Source organism: Protopterus annectens, chromosome 12.part0 (assembly GCF_019279795.1).
Source record: "Protopterus annectens isolate FY-2018-M chromosome 12.part0, PAN1.0, whole genome shotgun sequence".
Lineage (NCBI taxonomy): Eukaryota > Metazoa > Chordata > Ceratodontiformes > Protopteridae > Protopterus > Protopterus annectens.
The window spans coordinates 503569421-503584035 of NC_056746.1; the positions used below are offsets into that span (position 1 = coordinate 503569421).

The 14615-nt window shown below is 42.3% G+C and overlaps 1 protein-coding gene across 5 annotated transcripts in view; it reads right to left on the reverse strand.

Moving 5' to 3' along the window:
- The window catches only part of EEF2K (eukaryotic elongation factor 2 kinase), a 469356-nt gene that overhangs the window by 277304 nt on the left and 177437 nt on the right, over positions 1 to 14615 (reverse strand). The window lies entirely within an intron of this gene.

The window sequence follows — 14615 nt, forward strand, 5'->3', positions numbered from 1 at the left end:
GGACGACATCATACTGTATATCTATAAAATCTATGACCTACCTTCTGCATACAAAGGATATGGGTGACATTATACTGTAGTTGTATAAAAATCTATGACCTACCTTCTCTTTACAGACGATATGAGTATTACCATACTCTGTTCATATAAAAACTATAACTTTCTTCCTGTATACACATACGTTCAAGTTAAGAAACTATACTGATAACAGACGTAAAATGTATTGCTACACCATACAGAACACATCAAACTTTGTCTATGATTGTATTACTAACATCTCTTAAATGTACTGATTTTTTCTTTTTTGTATCAAAACCACATTCAAAACGAGACCCTGTGGTCCAGTCCACATACATGCTCAAAACAAATAAAGAAATAAACAAGCAGTGTTATAAAAGGAGGAAGAAGGGGACAAAGATCAGGAGGAGGTAATACATGTATGGAATAGCTACAAAGTTGTTGTGTTATGCACATGGTATGGTAGAAATGACATATTTATCCATCTCAACTGCCATTTTGTAACTACCACCATGCTGCTAACCCTGCCCCCAGCTCTCCTATGCCTTAATGATAACTTTAATGAACCTTTGTTTAAACAACACTTCTGGTTTCATGCTCCACTCATCTGCAACATTTTCCATACAATATTATGCATTATGCCCTAAATGAAGGGTTCTGCTATTCTGATCAAAATCTGATTCACTGATTTTCTTTCAACAAAAATTGACAAATCAAAATTCACCTACATAGCAGAGGACAAGCCCTCAAAACCTATGGGGGTTGCCCCTATACTCCCTTAACTTTACATAACACAGATGATACAGAACCTCAGAACCTCAGGATAAGTAACATAAAATTATTGGGGGACAGTATAATACAGTTCCATCCCTATTTCCTACCATACATTTACCCAGAATTCAGCACACTGCAATTTTATTATGCCAACTTTGGCCAAACTGCATTTGAGAAAACACCTATTAACATAGGAAATGGCTCACAAATGAAGATGGTGCACCTGCTCTGTTAGATGTTCTCCTTTTCTTCCTCCCATCTTTCCTTTTCAGGTTGACTCTTCCATATCACTCCTTTACTACTTTATGGGTGCTTAGCATGTACCTCCTGCTCTCCTTCAGGGTGAACAAACCAGTTGCATAAGCCCATCTTTGTAATCTTTCTCTTATCACCACCATTCTTGTGGCATAATTTGCACCACATCGACTAGTTTTCTTTCTCTTTCCCTGAAGGGCCAGTAAAACTTTATTCTCTATCCCAACTGTGACCTGACCAGATACTTGTACAGCAGGAAGAATAACTCTGTACTTCTTCAGTCAATTCTTTTCTCTCCAAGACTGCACTGAAATGAGGATACGCATAGCTCAGATGGACTATCTCAGTCAAGCTAGTCAACAAAAGTAAATAAATAAATAAATAGGCTAATAAATAACGAGTTTTTTGTCTTGTTAGTATTCTGAAAGTACCCCCTTCCATCCATTGTGAAGCATCTGCAGTGGAAGTGTTTCTAGGTAGACCCTGCAAAGGGTCCATGTGGATCAGTGTTCTACCCTGGTTATTAAATACAAATACAAATACAAACAAACAAAACACGTACAGTGTACCTGAAGAAGCTATTCACTCCTTTTTGATCAAGCGAAAAGTTCCTTTTCTGAGTTTGACTTTGCTTCCCTTCTTTCTTGGGATGCTAGCTTCCTTGCTTCCTCATATCTTTTTTTTCCCTTTCTATCCTTGCTTGTTTAGTTTCCTGTAGCCCCTCTCCCTTTTCCTCACAGCTATCTTTACTTCTGGTACATTCCTTTCCTACACTGGCTTCACTCTTCATGCTGACATCCACTTTCATTGCTGTGACACTACTCATTTTAATACTACCCCACCCAAGGTCGGGTCCCACAGTTAGTTCCTAGATGCCCACCAAAAAAACAGGCTCTATCTCTTCTACTTTAACTTCTACTATAATTCTGCATCTTGGGTTTACTCTTAGCACTACATTACTGCTACAAAGGAACACACTGTGGTATGGTCACGATGAACTGTACAGTTACGCCCAGATCCAATACCTCTCCTTGTATGAAAAGTAAAATGTCTAGGATTCCCTTCCCTCTTTGCTCTCTCACTCTAGCATCAGTTTGTTAATGCCTGCTTGTTAATGCCTGCTTAGTTCAGTTATTCGGTTACTTGACTAGTGCAGGTGGATGCTAGAATACTACAGGCCATTCATGAGAGGCTGAGATAGCCCCCATGAGGGTGATTTTGTTCTCCTGTTCCAGTTCTACACCCTTCCTTTGATTTCGTTACTGCCCTCCTCCTCTAAGTCTGGTTGGCAATGAACTGCATCAATATGCCAACATTCTTCTTTGCCCTTCTCTCATTAAAAGGCCAGGATACCCGCCTTCTGTTATACTAGCTGGTCTCCTTTAGCTAAGCCCTGTGACATCCCATCTATCACCTCTCAGTGTACACCTTGCCAGGCACAGACTGCTAATCCACAAGTTATATCCCTTTTGTCATCCTTAAGCATATGACATCCCAATACAACTATTTCTTAATTTCATTTATCACTTCCCCAGATGTGAGTTATTCCTGTTATGAGCACCTGACTTTCAAGGCTTAGGATCTGTACTTCCGCCATTTTATTTCCCAGGTCTCTTTTACTTCAGAATAAAGCTTCCCAGACCCTTCTGTTTGCAATACTTACTCTTCTTCTTCTTGTCATCCATACTTCCACATTCCAGCCTAGTTTAAAGATGTTGCACACCTGAGATACCTTTCAGTTCTGCACTTAAGCAAGGATATTTTGGCTGGTGCAAGGAATATCCTGTCCATGGCACATAATACCACTCCACACCATTCCACATATTCCCTCAGTTTCTTATTAAACCCACATCCCCCTGCCTTGTTTATTCCCTCAGCCAGAGAATGAACTATGAAATATTTCTGGGCATAACAGCAGTGACACCAGACATGCTCCCAAAAGTGATACGCTGCAGACAGTGGTATAGAGGGATAGAGTCCTGGGTATAATCAATATGTCTAGGGCTCATTTAGCAACCCCAACAATGGAGCAGCAGAATTGGGATGGTACATGAGTAAAGAAGCTATGCTTACTTCTTTTAAGGGGGGAGCAGGGGGAGGGCGCATGTCTGTGGATGCACACTCTGTTTTCAGTTTCTTGGTGAAGACTATAGAAGCAATGAAGAAACCTACTCCAATGGAGGTAGGGACATCTGCAGTCTTATGTCATATGTGGAAGGGGAGTGCCACCTCTGCATTGTGCCCACTGCACGCTCAACCCCTGAATCACTGCTGCAGAGTGTAGTACAACTTAGCAGCACAAAATCCACTGACAGCTTCCTAGATGACAGCTGAGGAAGAATCAACTCCTGCCTGGCAGGGAATGAATGAGTAGACTTGGAACAACTTGGCACAAGATTGTCAAATGCAGGAGGCCCAAAAATGAATGCTGTTTTAAACTGCCATCTCCTGCCATGCCTTTGCTACATCAGCAAACACCACCAATCTACACTCTAATGTGCAATCATGAGTGTATGGTTACTGGCTTTTGTATTTAAATAGTGAAACTGCAGCTTCTTGGGAGCTTCCATACCCTAAGGTACAGTAAATTCACAGTCAGTATACACAAGCAGCAGGCTTGAGGGAATGATTGCAACCCTCAGTGTTAGGAGAGTGTTGAGTCTTGTCCCAAGTATTTTTTTTTGTTTGCTTTGTTGTAAATTGGTTGAACATGCTTCCATTTCAATTGTGGTTCTCTTGTTAAAATGTATCGGCATAAAAAAAAAATGGGTCTTCTTTGGTGCATTTCTCAAATGCCTTAGATTTTTCCATTGATCACACAAGAGCTTTCATGAGCTATCACCAATGTCTCAGCTTCTCTGGCATAAAGGGATAAAGCATTGATAAGAACACAGGCTACTAGACTACAATTAGTAGCTTTAGTACTTGCTGTAGTTGACAAGGGAAATTGGGGAATAATAAGGCTTTGCCTGCTCACCTCGCTTTCAGGGGCAAGCTGGGGTGAAAAGTTCGTGGGAGGGGGTTGTTTTTGTACCCCCCTGAGACTGCACCTCGGAGCATTAACTACGGTGGGGGTTCATATGGGCTTCGGGCCATTGCCAACCCATGACCTGAAGTACAGATGCTCCCAAGGGCAGGGTTCATTGCAAGATGCAGCCTAGTAATATGATGCTAGCAATAAAGGAAAGTAGGGACATAACTCTGCAGGCACTAGCTTCCATGAACACCACTAGCAGATTCTTGAAATACCCCCCACCTGTGAATCTTACTCTGCAAGTAAACTGTGGCAACCCTGAGTGTTAAGATAAATCAGAACACCAGATTAAAATATGGCTTAGAGGTAATGGAGGTGCTGCACTGCCATGGAGAGAAAAAAATAACTGAGCTTGCATGGACTTCAAGAAAAAAAAATAGAAAAAAGAAAACATGTCAACTCAGACAGCTCTACTGCATGCATGCATTATGCATAGGTGTGAGCTCCTTCTTGCAGTGGAGTCGAGCGTCCTCAGTTCTAGGCTTACCCTATGTAACTTCAGCCCAGGTACAGCTTTTACCATAGCACAATTAATCAGTGGTTGTCTTCCTCAGCACCTAATATTCAATATGACTCAGCCTTCAATTATAAGGATACCACCAGCTTCCCAGATGAACCCTAAAAATTGCACACCATCCTTTCCCTATTGCATTCCTCCCATATGCCAGTTGTACTGTTTGGACTGTGGCAACCTTGCCTCTTGTTCTAGGTCTATCAGCACAGTGCAATACAGGTTTCATGGTCCACAGGTTGCTCTTGGGTCTTCCTGTCACCTTCTTGGTTATTATTCTTACATCATCCTTGGTCCCTAGGTGTATCAATCCACCTGGTCTCACCACACTTCCAAGGATCCATCTCCTCCTCCTCCTTCTGAATTCTCACCTTCTCATTACCTGGTGTCTACTCTGTCTCCATCCCTAATATATGATCATGTTTTCCTGCTGCCTTGGCACTTCTCAGGATCTGCCTGGGTATATCACAAACTCATTTCTGGGTTCCATGCTCAAAGTCTTTCTATCTAGTTTTTTGAGAGGTGGTCTTCTCAATCTGCATCCCTGCTGCCAAATTCTGTCCAACTCTTGCCCTGACATCCCTCTAGGTTTGCATTTTCCTGGGCATGCCTCCTCTCATCACTACCCTACATTCTGGGGTTCTTTTCTTAGGGCATCCTTCTGTCACCTATACCATGTCCAGCATTTCTTCTTCCTTTCATGACCATCAGGGCCTTCTGTCCACACTCCATTCCTTCAGCTACAGTATCACAGTTCTGATTTTCCACACCATTTTCTAGTTCCCTTACCCACACAAGGAACCCGTACCTAGCACACCTAACCTGTGTTTGCACTTTTCTCCAACCCATGATTTTATTAAAAGAGGTCAGACAAGAAACAGACCAGTTCATTTAGTCAATTAACAAATTAATATATTAAATACAATTAATTGAAAATACCTTTTTGTCATTTGACACCATCTAGGTATGGCTACTGATGTTAACTAATTTGTTGTTTCAGTAGTGCATGTGGTATTTTCAGTTAAGGCTTGTTAAAAACCTGCATAGCCAGTGATAGGTGGGGGTAGTAGTTTCCTTCATTGTTATTCAGTTTCTGTCTTATACAAGTGGTACAGTGAATTATCTTCTGTTTAAACTGTGAGCTTTGGCCGGTTAAAACCTGCATGATATCAATTGAACGCATAAGTGTAGCTAAGTAACTTTTATCTGCACTTTTTAAAGTAATTTGTTTGTGTTGCATTGAGCAATATCTAGCTAGAAGTTGACTGTTTTTCAGTAGTGCATGTGGTATTTTCAGTTAAGGCTTGTTAAAAACCTGCATAGCCAGTGATAGGTGGGGGTAGTAGTTTTCTTCATTTTTATTCAGTTTCTGTCTTATACAAGTGGTACAGTGAATTATCTTCTGTTTAAACTGTGAGCTTTGGCCGGTTAAGACCTGCATGATATCAATTGAACACATAAGTGTAGCTAAGTAACTTTTATCTGCACTTTTTAAAGTAATTTGTTTGTGTTGCATTGAGCAATATCTAGCTAGAAGTTGACTGTTTTTTCAGTAGGTCCCCACCAACCCTCCCTCCCTGTTTTTGTCTTGGTGTTAATCTTGGTGGCTTTGAAACTGCCTGCCGCTCTTGTAAATTTGCACTTGGATACTCCTCCTGGGCCCATCTCATTTGCTCACTAAAAAAAAATTTAGCTGCTTTTACTGTATTTGTGTTTCTTCCGACTTTATTTTGCTTTTGCGTCATCTTAAAAGTACTCAATTGTATTTATTACTGCTTGGTGTAACTCACTCTAAGCCTTTTAGTTTAAGCACTTGGGCTTCAGACCAGTTGTTTTACATTAAGAAGGTTTGTGCTCTGCACTGTAGTGGCAGGACAGGTAGCTTACATCCTTCTAAGTTTGGAACTGCTGATTGAGGGCTCAGTGTTTGTTATTCTAAAAGTGTATTAATTCTGGTTTAAGCACTTGGGCTTCAGGCCAGTTATTTTACATTAAGAGGGTTCGTGGTCTGCACTCTTGTGGGAGGAGAGGCTGGACTCTGCCCTTCTGAGCTGGGAATTTCTGGTTAAAGGCTTATATTGCCTGCATATTTGAACTGTTTCTTACTGGAATTGGTACACCTTGTTTGCTGTAGCATAGACTAGATCCAGGCCTGCTGAATCTAGCTTTGTTTGTATGCTTGTTTGCTTGTTATTTCCCTGAAACGCTAATTCCACCTAAAACGTGGCTTTTCAGCACTTCTGTGGATCCCTAGTGATATCTGTATTTCCTTGTTTCACTTGAAAGAAAGTTACTGTTTGTCATTTTTGCATTTAAGTTATCTGTAACACATTGCATTTAAGTTACCTGGCACTTGCTCACTAAAGCAATTATATAAGTCAGCACTAAAAAATTAAAAGCACTACACCCTCACAAACTCCCCTTGAGTACCTTGTTTCCCATTGGCCCTTTTTTTTCAATTATAAAGGAATTCCCAATACTATTCTAGCATGCCCAAAGGTCAGTTGTCAATCTCCTCTCCGGTCCAGCTGGTGAATCTGGGAATCTTGAGGCAAAGTTACAACTGTCTCATGTACACAGACAACTCTCTCCTCCTCCCAACAAATTCCAACACATGTGAGAGATGCAACCATATAGCCAAACTGGAGGCTAAGCTCTCTCAACTCAGTACTGGCGAAACCTGTCAGGAGGAGACGGAAACCACACTCACTACAATTCCAGTCTCACATAGACCTACCATGACAGCAAACCAAACACATAAACACACAAAAACATACTTGGAGGCTCTAAATAAAAATCTGCCTAAGCAGCAGAGACCTCCAAATCAGACACCCAAGCAACCGCTACCCCAAAACAAAACACGTGCAGCACATAGCTCACAAAGCCAGTGTGCCGAACAGTCACAGCCCTTAAGGCTAAACAACACACCTGATACACTTGTAATAGGTGACTCTATCGTCATGCACACTGACGTCCTGCTCACCAGGCTGAACAAGGAGAAGGTCACGGTGAACTGCCTGTCGGGCGCTAGGATCCGCCACATAACACAAGCACTCAGGTCACTCCAAGGCAAGTACAAATATGACTCAGTCATTGTCCATGCTGGTGTGAATGACCTGAGACGTACCTCCCTGGACTACATGAAAAGAGACATAGAGGAGCTCTCTGAGCATGTGGCCCAGGCCGGTATGACCCTGACCTTGAGTAGCATCTTACCCTCACCAAGAATGATGCCACAATATGAAGACAAGATGATCGATTTCAACAATTGGCTTAAGTATTGGTGTCATTCAAAGGGGATCCAATGCCTGTCAGCCTGGGATGACATGCTCGACAGGCCACGATGCTTCGCTAGGGACGGCTTGCACCTGTCACCCCTGGACTTTCGGATATTGGCAAAAGCTCTTGCTACCCCCATAGTGCCTTTTTTAGGCAAGGCTCAAAAGACAAACCCACCTCCATAGGTATCACAAGGGATAAGAAATTAAGAGTAATGCTACTCAACGCCAGAAGTCTAAACCTCAAGATGCATGTACTCGAAACTCTCCTTAGCATGGAGAACATCGATATCTATGCAGTAACAGAAACCTGGTTCAAGGCTCCCGAGAGCACCCCAGCACTACCAGGTTATACCTCATACCATGCTTTTCAGCCCCAAAACTTGGACCGAACCAGAAAAGGAGGGGGAGTATCAATATTCGTCAAAGATACCCACACCTCCAGGTTGGTGGCACAGCACGAAGCATCAGAGACTATCCATGTGCAACTAACAGTGGGTAAAACTGCCTTCCAGTTTATAGCCTGCTGCAGACCACCATCCCAAACACAGGAACCCCACTCGGCCTTCCAGAGAACACTGGAAAATATGAAGGTCTCTCCAAACACCATTATATTGGGCGACTTCAACTACCCAAACATAGACTGGGAGCATTACTCTAGCTCCAACACCCTAGCTCAAAGGTTCCTAGAATTTATAAACTCAAATGCTATGGAACAACTTGTTACCACTCCCACAAGAGGGGAAAACATACTGGACCTGATCATCACCAACATGGGGACTCTATGCTCCAGACCAGAAGTGTATCCCTCACTGGTAAGATCAGACCATAAACTAAACTCACTGGATATTCACATCCCAACCTCACCCCCTGCCCTGAAAACCACAGTGAAAAACTTCTCTAAAGCAAATTTCACACTCCTCAAAACCGAGGTGGAATCCTTCAAAGCCCCGGGGCCTGTGGAAAATACGGCCCAGACCGCAGAATCCTTTATAAACGCATTCTATGAACACCTTCAGGAATGCATGGATCATGCAATCCCAAATAAAACCAAGACCCAATCCTTCAAAGGCAGACGTCCTGTCTGGTGGACCCCAGCCATAAACAAACTATACAATAGAAGGAGGAAGCTACTACATGATAGATCAAAATCCCAAAAAGGGAAGGCATCTCTGATCAGTGTTAGCAAAAAACTATGGTCACTCATAAAATCGTCTAAGGCCATACAAATTGCACAGGACACTAAGGATAATCACAAGGCTTTTTTTAGTCATGTTAGGAACCTGGGTGGGAATTCCCAGATATGCTCAGAATTAGTCCAAAACGACAAAAAATACACCGAACCCACAGACATTGCCAACATCCTAGCTGACAGGTTCACCGCGAACTTCTCCCCCCCCCCTCCCCACCAAAAGGGCAAATATCTATCCCAGCAGAGTGCTGCCCCCCTGACATCTCAGATGCTCAGGTAAGAACCGCCCTCTCCAAAGCAAAAAACACAGCATCAATGGGACCAGACGGTGTCCCGGGCTGCGTCCTACATGAACTCCAAGAAGAGCTAAACTCAAACATAAAACTACTGTTCAATCTCAGCCTTACCACAGGATATGTACCCAAAGAGTGGCGCCCCATAAGCCTGACTAGCTTGGTCTGCAAAGCTATGGAAAGGATCATCATGGACCTCATAAAAAAAGATATTGGGGACCTACAGACACTGGATCCTACCCAGTTCCGCTTTGTTAAGGGCAGATCCTGCCTCTTAAACCTGGTCGATTTCTTTGAAACAGTCACCAAGGCCACTGACGAGGGGAAGGTGGTCCACACAGCCTACCTGGACCTCGCAAAAGCCTTCAATACAAACCCCACTCGGGCATTATAGATAAGCTCACCAGCTTAAATATAAACCCCTATGTCACTAGATGGGTTGCAAACTGGCTCAAGGACAGAACCCACATGGTTAGAATTGCTGGAGCTATGTCAGACTCCAAACCAGTTACAAGTGGCGTCCCACAAGGCTCAGCTCTGGGACCTCTCCTGCTCGGTATATATTTCTCGGAGGTACAGGCCAGCACGGAAGGACTGTGGCTGACCAAGTTCGCAGATGACTGCAAACTGGGCGCTATAATCGACTCTCCAGCCGACACAAGCATCCTACAAAAGGGCCTCATAGAAACAGACAACTGGTGCCAGAGCCATGGCCTCAAGCTAAACGACAAAAAGTGTATAGTCATCCTCTTTAGCAAAAACAAAGTGCCCACAAATTACCACATAGGTGGTAATACATTAAGTACAAAAGAAGTAATTAGGGACCTGGGGACCCAAGTTGATAGCAATCTCTCATTTGACAACCACATGGCCAAAGTGGTTAGAAAAACATTTTATATAGCCCACCTTATCATGAAGGGATTCACATCTAGATCAGGGGAGGTCATCTTGCCTCTTTACTCATCCCTCATCAGGTCCATAATTGAGTACAATGCCCCTTTTGGGATGTACCTTACCAGACACCTGCAGCAACTGGAAAGACCCCAAAAGTACCTCACCAAGAGGATCAAAGGGCTCAAGCAGATGCCATATGCTGCCCGGTTAAAGAAACTCCAGCTCTACTCAGTGACATACCGCCTGCTCAGAGGCGATCTGTGCCTGACGTATAAAGCCATGTCCAACCCGGAATTAATGGACATGCTGCACCTCAGAAAATCCAAATCCCATCGAGCCACGCCGAGAGACTTGAACCTCAGCACTGAAATAAATAGGACATGCTGGAGGGACAGATTCATAACCCAGAGGCTCCCTTCACTCTGGAATAAAATCCCAGTCCAGGTTAGGCAGAGTCCCTCATTGACTCTCTTCAAGAGGAATCTTGATGAGTGGATAGGGAATCGTAGGTTTACCCCGGGTATCACTTCTGTGTCACTGTTAGACAGAGGCACAGCATACTAACCTCGAAAAAGGGCATAGCAAAATTAATTTAAAATGGGTGGCAAAAGCCAAACACACTCTGGCTAGGCTTATAAATGCCCTAGGGCAGATAGCCTAGTATGAACCTATGAACATACATCAGATTCATTTAACAGATGCACAAGAAGCAGGCAGTCTTACTGCATCACATACACACAAGCTGATGCACACACATGCTTGTACACGCACTCGTGAAGACATGTGCATGTACACACACACATATATACACACACACACACACACACACACACACACACACACACACACACAAACATAATAACACTAATTTTCCATTAAATTAAATGCTCTACACAGGCTTCTTCACAGATTTATAGGTCTTCAGGTATCAAGGAAAAAGTAGCACACAGCCTTCTCTTTTAAAAACCTTCTCTTTTAAATATCAGATATACACAAAAACTTAATTTATTGCCTTAACCTCCACTTCAGAAATTAAAACATAAATTAAAAATATGACTGATTTAAGCAAATATGAAACAAAACAAATACATCCTAATCCAAAAATAAATAAATAAAAAAAAAATAAGGTCACTATTTGTATTAAACTATTGATATTAAACATTTTCATATTTCACAGAAGACTAAAATAATGCTAAACTAAAAAAAAATATGTAGCAAAACCAAATATAAATCAATAAAACATTATTATACTATGCACCAGGAAATGAGAGTTAGACATATACAACCAATCGATAGTCTGTCAATTCCAGATACAGATTATAAACGAGTTCTAAAAAGACGTTATGTACTCACCATAACGTTCCATCTGTGTTGTCTATTTTCATTTATCCTTGACATTTGGTTTTGGTTCTGACATAGGAACTGACTCGGCCGTTACTACAGCTCGCGCTGACCAAAAACTCTCGAGCTTCACCTCTACTCATAATGCCTGTCTCCCAATTACCTCAGATCGAATTTGCAGATTAGATATAGATAAACAGATAAAGAAGCCTCAACAGAAACCATATCTGCTATACCTCAAAGGTTACCATAAGAAAAGTGGTATATTATCCGTTCCGAAAAAGAGTCTTTAAAGGCCAGGGGATAGAGGGAGGGGAGTCAAGGATATATTAAAATAGACAACACAGATGGAATGTTATGATGAGTACATAACTTCTTTATCTGATGCTGTTAATTTTCAATTTATCCTTGACATATAGGGCACAGTCTCCAACTACTTCACATCTTGGGAGGACTCATGGAAGGATATTCCTGAGCACCACTAAATCAAAGGATGCTCTTCCCCTAGAGACCAAATCCAATTTGTAATGAGTAATAAGGGTATGGGAAGAAGCCCAAGTAGCTGCTGCACATATATCATCCACTGAAGTTCTAGATTGTAAAATTACTGAAGTGGCAACAGATCTTGTAGTGTGTGCTTTAACAGGTCTAGGTAAGGCAATTTTCCTTTTGTCATAGATAAGGGCGATACAATCCTTGAGCCATCTGGCTAAGGTCACCTTGCTGACTGGTTTACCAAACCTAGCACTTGAAAAGGAGACAAATAGTTGGTCAGATTTCCTCATGTCTTTTGTCCCGTGAAAGTAAAAGGGTAACTGTCTGTGAATATCTAGCTAATGCAGATAGTATTCATCCCTCTTTGAAAAACTTGGAAAGAATACTGGCAAATTAATTGTCTGATTGATATTAAGACTCTGGCACTACTTTAGCTACGAAGGTGGGATTTGTTCATAAAGGAGACTTTGTCCTTATAAAATATTAGGTAAGGTGGTTTACATGATAAAGCCTGAATTTTTTGAATACTTTTAGCAAAGGTTATTGCCTCCCAAAATAATATTTTCCATGACAAATATTTCAGGTCACAGTCTGCAGATGGTTTGAAGGGAGAATATACAACAGTTTGCAACACTAAGTTTAGGTCCAAAGGTGGGATAGGATCTTTGAAAGGAGGTTTCAGCAAAAGTGTCCCTTTCAAAAATGACTTATATAGTCTATGAGAAGTCAAGGAACATTCTTCCAAACCATCGTGGAAATTTGAAATTGCTGCTAGCTGTATTCTGATTGTAGAAGGGGAAACTCCTGCATTGAAAACCGAGGCCAAGAATTCCAAAACATTATCAATAAAAGTGAAAAAGAGGTCAATATCCCTTTCAAGTGCCCAAATGGTAAATCTTTTCCATTTACTATTGTATAGTTTCTGTGTGGAAGGTTTATGAGAAACTAGGAGAATTTGGCATACTGGGGAAGAAAGGTTAAGACTTCTGGCCACTAGTGGAACTGAAGGAACCATACTGTCAGCTTGAGGTTCAGAATGTCTGGGTGAACCAGCCCATCTGCATGGGACAGAAGGTCCGGAGTTGGGTCCAGAGTCCATGGTCACTGAATTCGATAAGGCCAAAGAAAGGGGAACCATAACTGCTGAGGCCAAAATGGAGCAATGAAGGATGTAGGGGCAACCCAGGACAATTTCTTTGCAGTGAAGCCACCAAGCTAGATAATTTCTGCAATGATTGGTGATCAAAATCTGGTCTGACATGAGTTGATATAGTAAAGACCATTGAGAAGCCAGCAGCCACTGTAGAATTCTCATGTGATATCTGGTATGGGGAACTAGAATATTGTCACTGCCATAGAAATTAGGGCCTGCAAAACTAAGCGAGTGGGAGCTTTCTTCCTGTGTACAATCTTTTTCACCTGGGTTACACAATCTTTTTCACCTGGGTTATGATTTTCTGATGTCTTACTGGGAGAAGGGATGTTATGGTTGTTGCTGCATTCAGCAATGCTCCTATAAACTCCAAACTCTGGGTTGGAGACAGTTGAGGTTTTTCTTGACTGATAGTTATCCCTAAGTATGCACACGTCTGGATTGCATAATCCTTGCTTCTAGGAGTCAATGCTTGGTCGGAGTGTTAGTAAGCCAGTCATCCAGTACAGAAACACCTGGAATCCTTGCAGTCTCAAGTGAGCTGCTACTGCTGCCATACATTTGATGAACACCCTTGGGGGCTGTGGTGAGATCAAAGGGTAGTGCCCTGAATTGGTAATGACTGGCTCCCAGATGGAAGCAGAGGAACTTTCTGGAGCACTTGTCCATTTTTATATGGTAATACGCATCATAAAGATCTATGAAGCACATACAGTCGTCCTTTCCTAAAATCGGAAGAATGGACTGTACTGTGACTATCGGGAATTTTGTTTTTCAAACTGATTTGCTCAATACACTGAGATCCAAAATTGGTCTCCAGTCCCCTGTCTTTTTTGGCACTAAGAAGAATCTTGAGTAAATTCTGGATCCTCTCTGGTCTGGTGGGACTTCCTGGATGACTATTTTGTCTAGCAGTTTTTGAATTTCTAGATCTGCTGGTTCCTGCTGACTGGGTGGAACATCAGGATTTTTTTGCATATGAGGGGAAGATGGGAAAATGGTATGATATAACCTCTGGATATGATCCGTTGCACCCAAGAATCTGTTGTTATATTCAGCCAGGTGTTTGGGAGCAAGGATAAGCATCCCCCAACTGCCTCCAGAGGAAGATAATTGGGACTCCTTTCAGGAATGCTGAAAGGGCTTACCCAGGAAGGAGTCCCTGAAGCCCGGATTCTGTGGACCACCTATACCACGTGGGTGGCATCTTCCATTCTAGTTCTCCCCTCTGCACCTGGGGGAACTGCCTCCATGTGCATCCTGGAAAGGCCCTTGGGATTTCTTTGAACCACATCCTTCCACCTCTCATCTGATTCCCAGAAAAGGATAGATGGGGAGATAGAAAAATGCATGCCCACAGCAGAAAGGGTCTTACCA